Below are 10,280 nucleotides of genomic sequence, written 5' to 3'. Positions count from 1 at the left end.
AAATCAATACTTGAGATATTTTTTCTGTGTGATACAAAGATTTTTAAATTTGAATAATTAAAGGAGAAAAATATCTTCTTACAATGAATCTTGGTTCTGAAATAAACAAAATTTACATGATAATTGTGAAGGGCAAAGAAGGTAAAAACAAGGATAGAGCAAACAAAGGAAGATAATTAAATACTCTAGGAATGGCAGAGGGAAGGGTCAGTATTCTAATATCCTCTAACAGTCAATAACACCCTAGGCATGATGTGAAAAGAAATAAAAGTTTATGGGTTAGAGAAGAAACAAACGTTGAAATCAAGAAATTCTCTTAATGAAATAAGAGTGTCATGCATTATTTATAAGCTTAGGGGGTAGGGAGAACATGTTCTAAAAATTTAGAATCTGAATAATTTCAGTACTTTGAAATTTGTTGATACTTGCTTTATGGTATAACATATGGCCAATTGATGCAAATATTGTATGTATGTTTGAAAAGAATATGTATTCTATGTTCTCTCTGTATATATTTTGTGGTTGTAGGGAGCAATGATCTATATCTCTTTCTTAGGTCAATTTTGTTAATTGTTTTCCACTATTTTATCTTTTTATTGAATTTTGTATTTTTGATCTATCAATTTTTAAGAGTGATGTGTTAAATTTTTTTACAAAAAAAGAAGAAATAAAAGTTTATGGATATTGTTTGTTGTCATATGCAAAGATGATTCTTGAGGATTTATAATATTACTATATTATTGAAGAAGAAGGGGCTTGGGAATCCTCTCTCATACCCAGAAAACCCAAAACGTTGCATAAAATTTGCAAGTGAATAAAAAAGGATATTATTTCTATATAGAATAATTCATCAGGAGAAACCCAGACATAACACATTAATAGTACAAGTTAAATGAGTCTATCAGATGCATTCATCCTCAGCAACACATCCTTTAACTAAAACGAAAAAGATAGATTAAAATGCATGTGTTGTTTTGTACTCTGGCATATGAGCTTAGGATGTGGGCATGGGAGATACAGGTCTATTGCTTCTTATTATCAGTCCTTTGTATCATTTGATTTTTGAATCTTGTGCATGCATTATTTTGATGCAAATTTAAAAAAAAGAAACTAAAGTATATGTTAAGTCAAACTGTTTTAAAGTTTTAAACTTCTAGTTGTGCTGGAAATATGTTTTTGCTGAATTCTATCCTCTGAACCTGAATAATGTCATTAATTAACTAATATGTGGTAAAAATAAATTAACTGCACATAGAACTTAAATGGGTCTATCAGATGCATTCATCCTCAGCAACATGTCCTTTAACTAAAATAAAAAAAAAAAATCGTTCAAAGTATATATGTGTATATATATATTCATCATCTAAATATACGCACAAACTGTAACAGAATACAGATAGTCTTTTTCAAGTTTATTGTAAAAATAAACAGCATTTAGAGATTTATCATCTCCTTTGGTTTTTCCTTCAGGGAGCTCCAAAGGTCAAATGTGCATTTCAACATCACTTATTCCAAATCTAGAAGTTAAGCTGAAGATTTAGAACTAAGATCTTTTTTTCTGAAATACAGGCCAATGTATAATAGCATTAATTACATCCTTTTTTTGTTGCTTATTACTAACACAGCCCATAACAAATTTTATTAGAAATTATTTATTTTTCTTCATTATTAACAATGAGATGATACTGAAATATGATATTTCATTTATTTAATATGACATTTAAATTTTATATATTTATCTATTATAATCTAATGAGAAACCGACTCTGTTTTCTTGATGATATATTACTAATAGTTATTATTATATTCTTCTTATTATAAAAAGGCATAGCTATATTACCATTTATAATTCATTACACACTAAATTATTGAAGTAAGTAAAATGGCTTTATAAGCATTTTCCCCTGGCACAATGTGTGTAAAGAAAGATGCAAGTTACATGGTTAGTTTTTGCCAATTCATTTCAGTAAAGCGAGCTGCTTGCTTTCTCTTATATAATGAACCTTTTAAGTACACGTTGTTCAATTGAGATATTTGAAATAGTCAATATAATTTTTATAATTTCTATACCTTCTCATAGCTATAAAAGGTAAAGTGTGTTATTTGGAATTAGTACCAAATTTAAGCCAACTTTTAAAAAAATATAACATATGTCACTGGATTAAATGTAAAATGAATGAGGTATAAAAATAACCAAAATCTAAGAATTCCATATGTTAAAAGACATTTTATATTCAATTGGTGATATTTCTTGTGCACGTTTTCTAATATATTTGTGTTATACTATTCTTTAAAATGTATCTTTCTCATGAAGATGACATAAAATAAGATGATGACAAAAAACAAAACAGGGAGAACGTCAGCAAAAATCAACCAAATGAAGATCACCTTACAAAGTACTATACTTGACTCCAGCAGGAATAGAATATCTTCCTCCACTTTTTTAAATAAATAGTACTTCAAATATTATTTTGTTTAATTTAATATACTCCTACTAGAATACTTAGATGAAATCCCAAAATTCCTTGGCTTCAAGAAACTACAGAAGGCCGGGCATGGTGGCACATGCTTGTAGTCCCAGCTACTCAGGTGGCTGAGGCATGAGGATTGCTTGAGCCCAGGAGTGTGAGGTTGCTGTGAGCTGGGCTAACGCCATGGCACTCTAACCCGGGCAACAGAGCGAGACTCTGTCTAAAAAAAAAAGAAAGAAAGAAAGAAAAGAAACTACAGAGAATGTAGACCTACATAATACAGAATGATCAGGAAATCAGCAGAAACACAACAAAGACCATGTAGATACTGATTTCAAGAAACTAAGGGGAATATACACACACATGCTGTGAATGATCAGGACAGTAACAGAAACACAAGGAAGAAAGCTTACGTAGATATTGAAGGCTTTATTTCACACAAATCATGAGCAATGACTTCTGAACCATTTTTTTTTTGTTTGTTTGTTTGTTTGTGACAGTGTCTAGCTTTGTTGCCCAGGCTAGAGTGCCGTGGTGTCAGCCTAGCTCACAGCAACCTCAAACTCCTTGGCTCAAGTGATCCTCCTGCCTCAGCCTCCTGAGTAGCTGGGACTACAAAGAGCCACCATGCCTGGCTAATTTTTTGTTTCTTATTTTAGTTGACTGGCTAATTTTTTTTTTTCTTTCTATTTTTAGTAGAGACAGAGTCTTGCTCTTGCTCAGGCTGGTCTCAAACTTCTGAGCTCAAACGATCCTCCCACCTCGGCCTCCCAGAGCTTCTGAACTGTTTTATAGCAATGTATATAACTACACAAAAATGATGGTGAAGGTTAATCACTGAGGTCATTCCAGACTGAGTGAGGCCCAGAGACATCAGAGACTGTTACATATTTGCTTACCTTTGATTAGTTTCATATAGCTAAGACATTCATTTTGAGGATAAATCATCTATAAAAGAGACCAATGAGTTAGAAAGTCATTAGTCTGTAAATGGTCATACACATTGTGTATAGGAGGTTGAATTAAGGAAATAAGAATTTCATGAAGAAATATGACAAGAGTCACATGACAAATTTTGAATTTTATAAAGAACATTTGAGTAACAGTATGACAAACACACCCTGATGCTCAAACATTGATAGGAATAAATTATTTCCCGAAAAGAAGCAAAAGGATTATTTTGTAGGATACAAAAAAAGAGATTTTTAAAACAGTAAATTAATAGAATGGAAAAACTTGGATTCATTTGAATATTAAGTACAAAGGAGATAAGAAGCCAAAGAGAAACTCACAATTGTGGTTTGCCTGACAAGGAAAGTAAAACTGGAGGATATTTGGTCAGAACAAGAAGATAAGTAATTCACTTTTGACTATTTTGAACTGTTAATACCTACAGCCGCACAGGTAAACATGTCAGAGAGGAAGCAGTTTTCACATGCTGGGAACTCAGGAAAGAAGTCTGGACTAGAGAAAGAGAATGTAAAATCATCAACTTGTGGGTGATACTTGGAGACGGGCGTGTAGCAGCAAAAGTCACTGACAGGGAATTCTGGAGAATCAGCTTTGAATAGCAGATTAAGGAAAAGAAATTTACAGAGGAGCTGGAGGAACAACCAAGAAATTAGTGGTTAAAATAGTGTCACAAAAGTGAAGGCAGCAATTTTTTAAAAAGACGGGAATAGACGTTGGTGCCAATAGTTAAGAGAGATCATGTTATGTGTAAGGATTGTTCCCAGGCTTTGGCAACCAGAAGGTTACTGATTACCCCAGATTGTTTTGTAACGGATTAATGGTTATGCATGACTAGCTAGGGTAGACTGAGCATTGGACGGGAAGTGGAGAAGTTCAGCTTAGAAGGGAAGTTGAGAGGTGAAGACCCACAGCCGTGTTTCCCAACGTTTCCACGGTACACACCACAAAAGTGATGGTATTTGTATGACACACTGGAGAAAACTCTGGGGGGTTTACGGACAATGGAGATTGTCAGGCAAATATCAATCACATTTTATTTTTCTTATAAAAGTACATTTAAAAAATAAGGTAGAGCTTATTAGGAAAAACATTACAATTGCATTCGTGTCAAACATACCGACAGAATTCTTTCAAATATTTAATTTCAGGAAGAGACAAACATGAGATGGTTTCTAAACCATATTGGATTTTGTTTTTAAATGAGTGTATTCAATTCTTAATCAAGAAACTTTAATCATGGACATGAAATTACCCATCCTGCCCTCCCACCTAGGTCTGCGGCCTGTGGACCACAGAGTGTTCTTGGCCCCTGGACCACGCGCTCCTCTGGCTGCCCCCCGGGTCAGCCTCTCGGCTGTTGCCAGTAACAGTGCTCTGTGCGGCTGGCTGCTCCAGTAAGTTTCCAATGTTTGTAGTCTTTCCGCGATCACTGTGATGTTCTGGATGTCATCATGTCTATTATAGGGCATGGTTATAGAACCTGATGAATTTCATAAAACTCAAATAAACCGTAAATTGGTAGAGGCAGCGAGCCCAGAAGATCTAAACTACTCTACACCCCACCGGGCTACTCCCTTAGACTGCTGGATCATCATTTACACTTGTGTGTATATTTATTTGCAACAAACCAATTGAGATGTCCTTACTAACGATACAAGTAAGGTTAGAGATTTTTAATTTGTTTTATGTTAAAGAAATTTAAGAATCTATGCAGAAAGACATGTAACTTAGAGCAGAGATGAGGTTATTAACAAATAATGAAGTGGGGGGAAGATGGGAAGGATTAGAGAGGATAGAAATTTGCTTGTTTGGTAAAAGAAAATAAATGAAGCTCCAGGTATTTGACTTGATAATTGTTTGTTTTGTTTTGTTTTGTTTTCTGATGAAGTGGTGAAGTGTTTGAGAATGATAAAGTTGACGGTAGGACAGAGGAACTGAGAAGAAAGTGTTGAATACCTGGAATGGCTCCTTCAGAATATGGGATAGAGAACTATCTAGTGCCATGTGGAAAGTGCCAGGTGATACTGCGGTTTTATATAAGATAGAGAAAATGAGTTAAATGTATCACTACGCTGGGGTGTGTGTTTCTGGGGAGGGAGGATGGATGTGGATCTGGGTAGGCGTAGGTGGGGGTGTATGAGTCTGTCTATTTCTTCATAAGGATTTCCCATGGGAGTAAAATAATGGAATGCCCTGTGGTAGATTTTTTTCTAGGCTTGGGCTTTGTTTGGAAAAATACGTGTACTGAATAGGCAATCAGAGAGCTAAGGATGACAGAGAAGTTGGAAATTGCAATTTAGGTTACTTTGGAAAGGAAAAAATATTAAGGAGAGACCGATTAGGAAAATAAGTAGTTGATAAAAGTTAGAGATATCAATGAGGTTATATATGTTATTCTTATACTGAAAAAAAGTTAGAAAATCTGAAGGATAAGTCATTGTATTCAGAAATTGGAATATTTTAAAGTTTTAGAAGAAACATGACAAAAATTAGAGTCTCTCTAAGGAGTAGAAGAAATAACAATTGAACTTTAAAAGCAAGATAGCAGGACAAAGGTTTTTGATATATCATTAATATAGATATTGAAGCTCTCAGGATGATGTGAAGATTCAGAAAGAACAAAATTATTTTATAATTTCAGGCTCTCATTTCTATTAACATTCTGTCTTAACCCTGATGAATACATCAGAAACAGTGCTGAAAAAAACAAAAAAGCAGCTTTTAGATTGACCTGGAAGATGCTCTGCCCGAGGTTCCCAATATTTTATTTTTGTTTTCTTTCTGTACCTGTAGAACCACTGTGGTCTTGGCACATTCAATGAGTAGTTGGCTGGATACCACACCTGTTTGATGCCTGGATGCACAAGTAACTAAACAGAACTGGGACTAGATTGATATTTGGATGCTCAGAAGACAAGAGTCCTTTCATAGGGATCATGCTATGGATTGGATATTTGATCCATCCAAACCGCATTTTTGATCCCCAGTGTTGGAGGTGGAGCCTCATTGGAGGTGTTTGGATTATGGAGGTGGATCCCATGTGAACAGATTAATGCCCTCCTGGTGTGGGGTGGAGTGAATGAGTCCATGTTCTATTAGTTTCAGTGAGAGCTTGTTGTTAGAAAAGACTGTCCTCTCTGCCTACCCCACTGGTTCTTCTTTCACCATGTGATCTCCACACACACCGGTCCCCTTTTCCTCCCACCATGAGCGGAAGCAGTATGAGGCCCTCACCAGAAGCTGAGGCTGCTGCCATGCTTCTTGTACAGCCTGCACAATGGGGAGCAACATAACCCTCTTTTCTTTATAATTGCTCAGCCTCAGTTATTCCTTTATAGCAACGCAAACCAAGACAGATGGTAAAGTTGTGTGTGTGTGAAGCACAGACTTTTAATTTCAACTTTTTGTGACATAGACCATTTCTACCAAAGAAAACTGACAGAGACAAGTTAGAACCAAGAGATTGAGGGAGAGACAGAACCTTGTTTTGTTTTCTCCAATCCAGTGTTTTCACAGCTTGTGCTGTTACTGGGCATTGCAGGCATTTGTTGCAGGCTACACTCTTACGGACTGAAGTTGGGGTTTGGTTTTTCACTTTCAACCAAGAACACCTTGTATAATATGGAAAAGATGTAGACACATGGGTACAGAATGTGGCAAGTGACAGACTTACGTTACTGACTTGAATTGGGATATAGGGTTGACTGAAAATTGAGGTTTAGTACACTGAAAAAATATGTGAAAAGGTTGTAGCTTGTTGAATACTTAGAGCCAAAATGTAGCAATATAAGATGGCCTTTATAAAAGCAGGTAAGAAATGGCCTTTTTTTATAGCCAGTAATCTAGGATTGACACAGGCCAAATAATTATGTGACTTGTAGAATTGCAGAAAGTCTGATCTTTCTGCTCCAAAATAATGTTAGGAGTCAAATTGAGTGTGAATCTTGAATAAGAGCAGGGGATAAAAATAAAGACCTAGAGAAATGGGGGAAAATTAATATCTGTGCATTGTTTAATATCATACTGATGTGGCTATTGAGCACATGAAATGCTCTTTAAGTGTACAAAATAGAGTAGAATTCAAAAACTTTGTACAAATCAGTTAAACTATGTCATTAATAATTTTTGTGTCGGTTATAGGTTAAAATGATAAAATTTAGGCTATATTGTGTTAAATAAAAGTTATTAAAAATAATTTCATACTTAATTTTTACTTTTTCAATGTGACTACTAGAGTACATAAAATTAGATATATGACTCACATTTGTGACTTGCAGTGGCTTTCTCTGTTACATTACTACCTTGGATATTCCTAATATTAAGGTGAACTTACAAAATTGCCTATCTTCCCCTGAAAATCTAATATAGTTAAAATTTTCACAATTTTTAAATTACTATCAATAGGGTTATACCATGGTTACCAGAGACATATAATGCACACAAATTTGCTTTAGTCGTGGACCCAAATATAAGCCCGTAAACCAAGGACTATATGGACAGAAAGAGCTACGAAGTCTGATAATTAGAGATAAAAACCCACAAAGTCCATGATCAGGTATCTGGTGTTGCTTACTAGAAAACAGTTCCCTGAACTTTAAAGAAATCCAGCTTACCAGGATTCCAGAGGAGGTGCATTGCTAGAAAAATCCCAAACCTCTCAAGTATCTGACCCTAATTTCTAACTCCCATGAAAAGTAAATAGCAAATAAATATAATTCCGGTAAGTAAATCGGGATACTGCCAAATTCACTGACCCAAGCACATGCTCTTCCATTGGGCAGGGGGCTGTTATGTTTTGTTTTGTTGTTTTCCCCCTATATTTTGAGAAAGAACATGCTATAAACTGGTTTATTTTTCCCACTTTGCTCTTTTTCCAAGGAGATTTCCTATTGCAGATATTTTATTTTCACTCTGACCTTATGCTTGAGTGCATTGGGTAGGATGAATACATCGTTTAGTCTCAGAATGACAGGCCAGCAAAAGTCATGCATTGCATCAAAACAGAAAGACTGTGAAAATACTTATAAAAAGAATAACTGCCATTCTTTGGGAAAGGATAAGCATAATTTTCCTTATTGGTAGAAATGGTGTCTTGTATTATGAGTAAATGCTATTGAGATTGAATATAACTTTTATATGAAATGGAATTAATACATATTGGGCTCTATGAAGGTAAAAAAATCAGTACACGGTTTTAGTTGTTCAAGCCAACATCCAATTTTGCCTATTCTAGTAAAATATATCTTCTATTTCTTTGGGCAATTTTTATCATAATTCATGTGGTTATGGGAATCTATAAATTATGGTGCTTTCTCCTTTTTTCCCGGGGACACGGCTTCACCCAACCTTGTTTTCTTCTTATATTCATCACTTTGTATAACAAGGAGATTTTTTTTAAAAGCATGTGTTTATACAAATACAAATAGCTCAGTATTTGTCCTTTGCTTTGCCTTATCATAAATTCTATATATTCTTGTGTAAAAAAGGTACAGAAAATCAGGAAAAGAAAAGAAGCTAAAAAAAAAAAAAAAAGAACACTGAATGAAGATAGCTGTATGAAAGAAAATTTCTGAATTAGTTTTTGTGGTTGGATAAATAATTCTCCCATCACATACAATCTAATGGATTCACAAAGAAAACAATGCTAATGACAGTACTCCAAGAGATCTATCATTTAGCTCTTTCCTTAATAAAAGGCGAATCCCTCCTAATTTTTCCACTTCATTGCTAGGTTTATTTATACATTACTATACAGCTTTATGATTTTGAATATAAAAATTCTGATAACAGCTTTAAAAATTATGGTATAACTAATTTAAAGTCTGTTATCATATATTTCTTAGGCATACCAAAACTTATTTTCTAACAAATATTTCATTTTACTTTTGTTTAGTACATTCATCATATTCTTCTCCCATTATTTGGAATGAATACCTTTATTTAAAATGATGGCTTTCTAATGTGTGTAAATTATCTCACTAAGTATCTGCTCATCCTAGTCCTAAATCTAAGCTATTATGTGATTGAAGTTTGTGAGCTTAATTTTGCAATTCCAGTGGCAGCTGTGTTTCAAAATACTAACATATTCCTTTGGTACAGAGTAATGACAGTTATTTTCAAGTGCATTGTACAACCATATTGGCTGTGGAATTTGATTGTCAATAAGTTGATTTATTTCTCTTGCACTGCTGGATTGAAATTGGAATATCTAGCAAATTCATGCACACCAAAATTGAGTGAATGAGAAATATATGAGAAGGAATCCTAATAAGGTTTCTTTAGATACAAGGAAAAATATGAAAAATTAAGCTATCTGGAGATACAATACAACTGTTGACTTTATAATAAAGAAAATTTCTTCTCAGTTCTCAATTGTCTTCACAGGTCTATTTTTATGTCATATGAAATTAATGTGAAATAAAATATACATAATAAAAATATACATAATTATTCAAATAAATGTTATACATTTTATAATGCATACTCAATCACATATAAATTATTATAGTTAGCATAATTATGAAATAGTTATCAAAATATATGGATACTTTATAATTGGTAAATGAATTTTAATAAAAAGTTAGAGTATAAGACATGTAGTTCAACTAAATATATATCCAAGTTTGTTAATCATTATTTTTAATACATTTCTGAAAATTTAATATTCTGGCAAATATAAGTGTGTGTATGTGTGTATGTATTACAGCAAGGCAGGTAAAGTCAAGGCGGTGTTTGGTGATATTGGAGAACATTTAGGAGCCCATTTATTCATTTTTTTAAGGTCTCTTGGAATCAAAATTGCTATGGCGCTTTCGGCAACCGCCCTTGCATATGGAT

The sequence above is a fragment of the Lemur catta genome, unplaced genomic scaffold, assembly GCF_020740605.2.
Source record: "Lemur catta isolate mLemCat1 unplaced genomic scaffold, mLemCat1.pri scaffold_66_ctg1, whole genome shotgun sequence".
Lineage (NCBI taxonomy): Eukaryota > Metazoa > Chordata > Mammalia > Primates > Lemuridae > Lemur > Lemur catta.
This window is presented reverse-complemented; position numbering follows the sequence as displayed.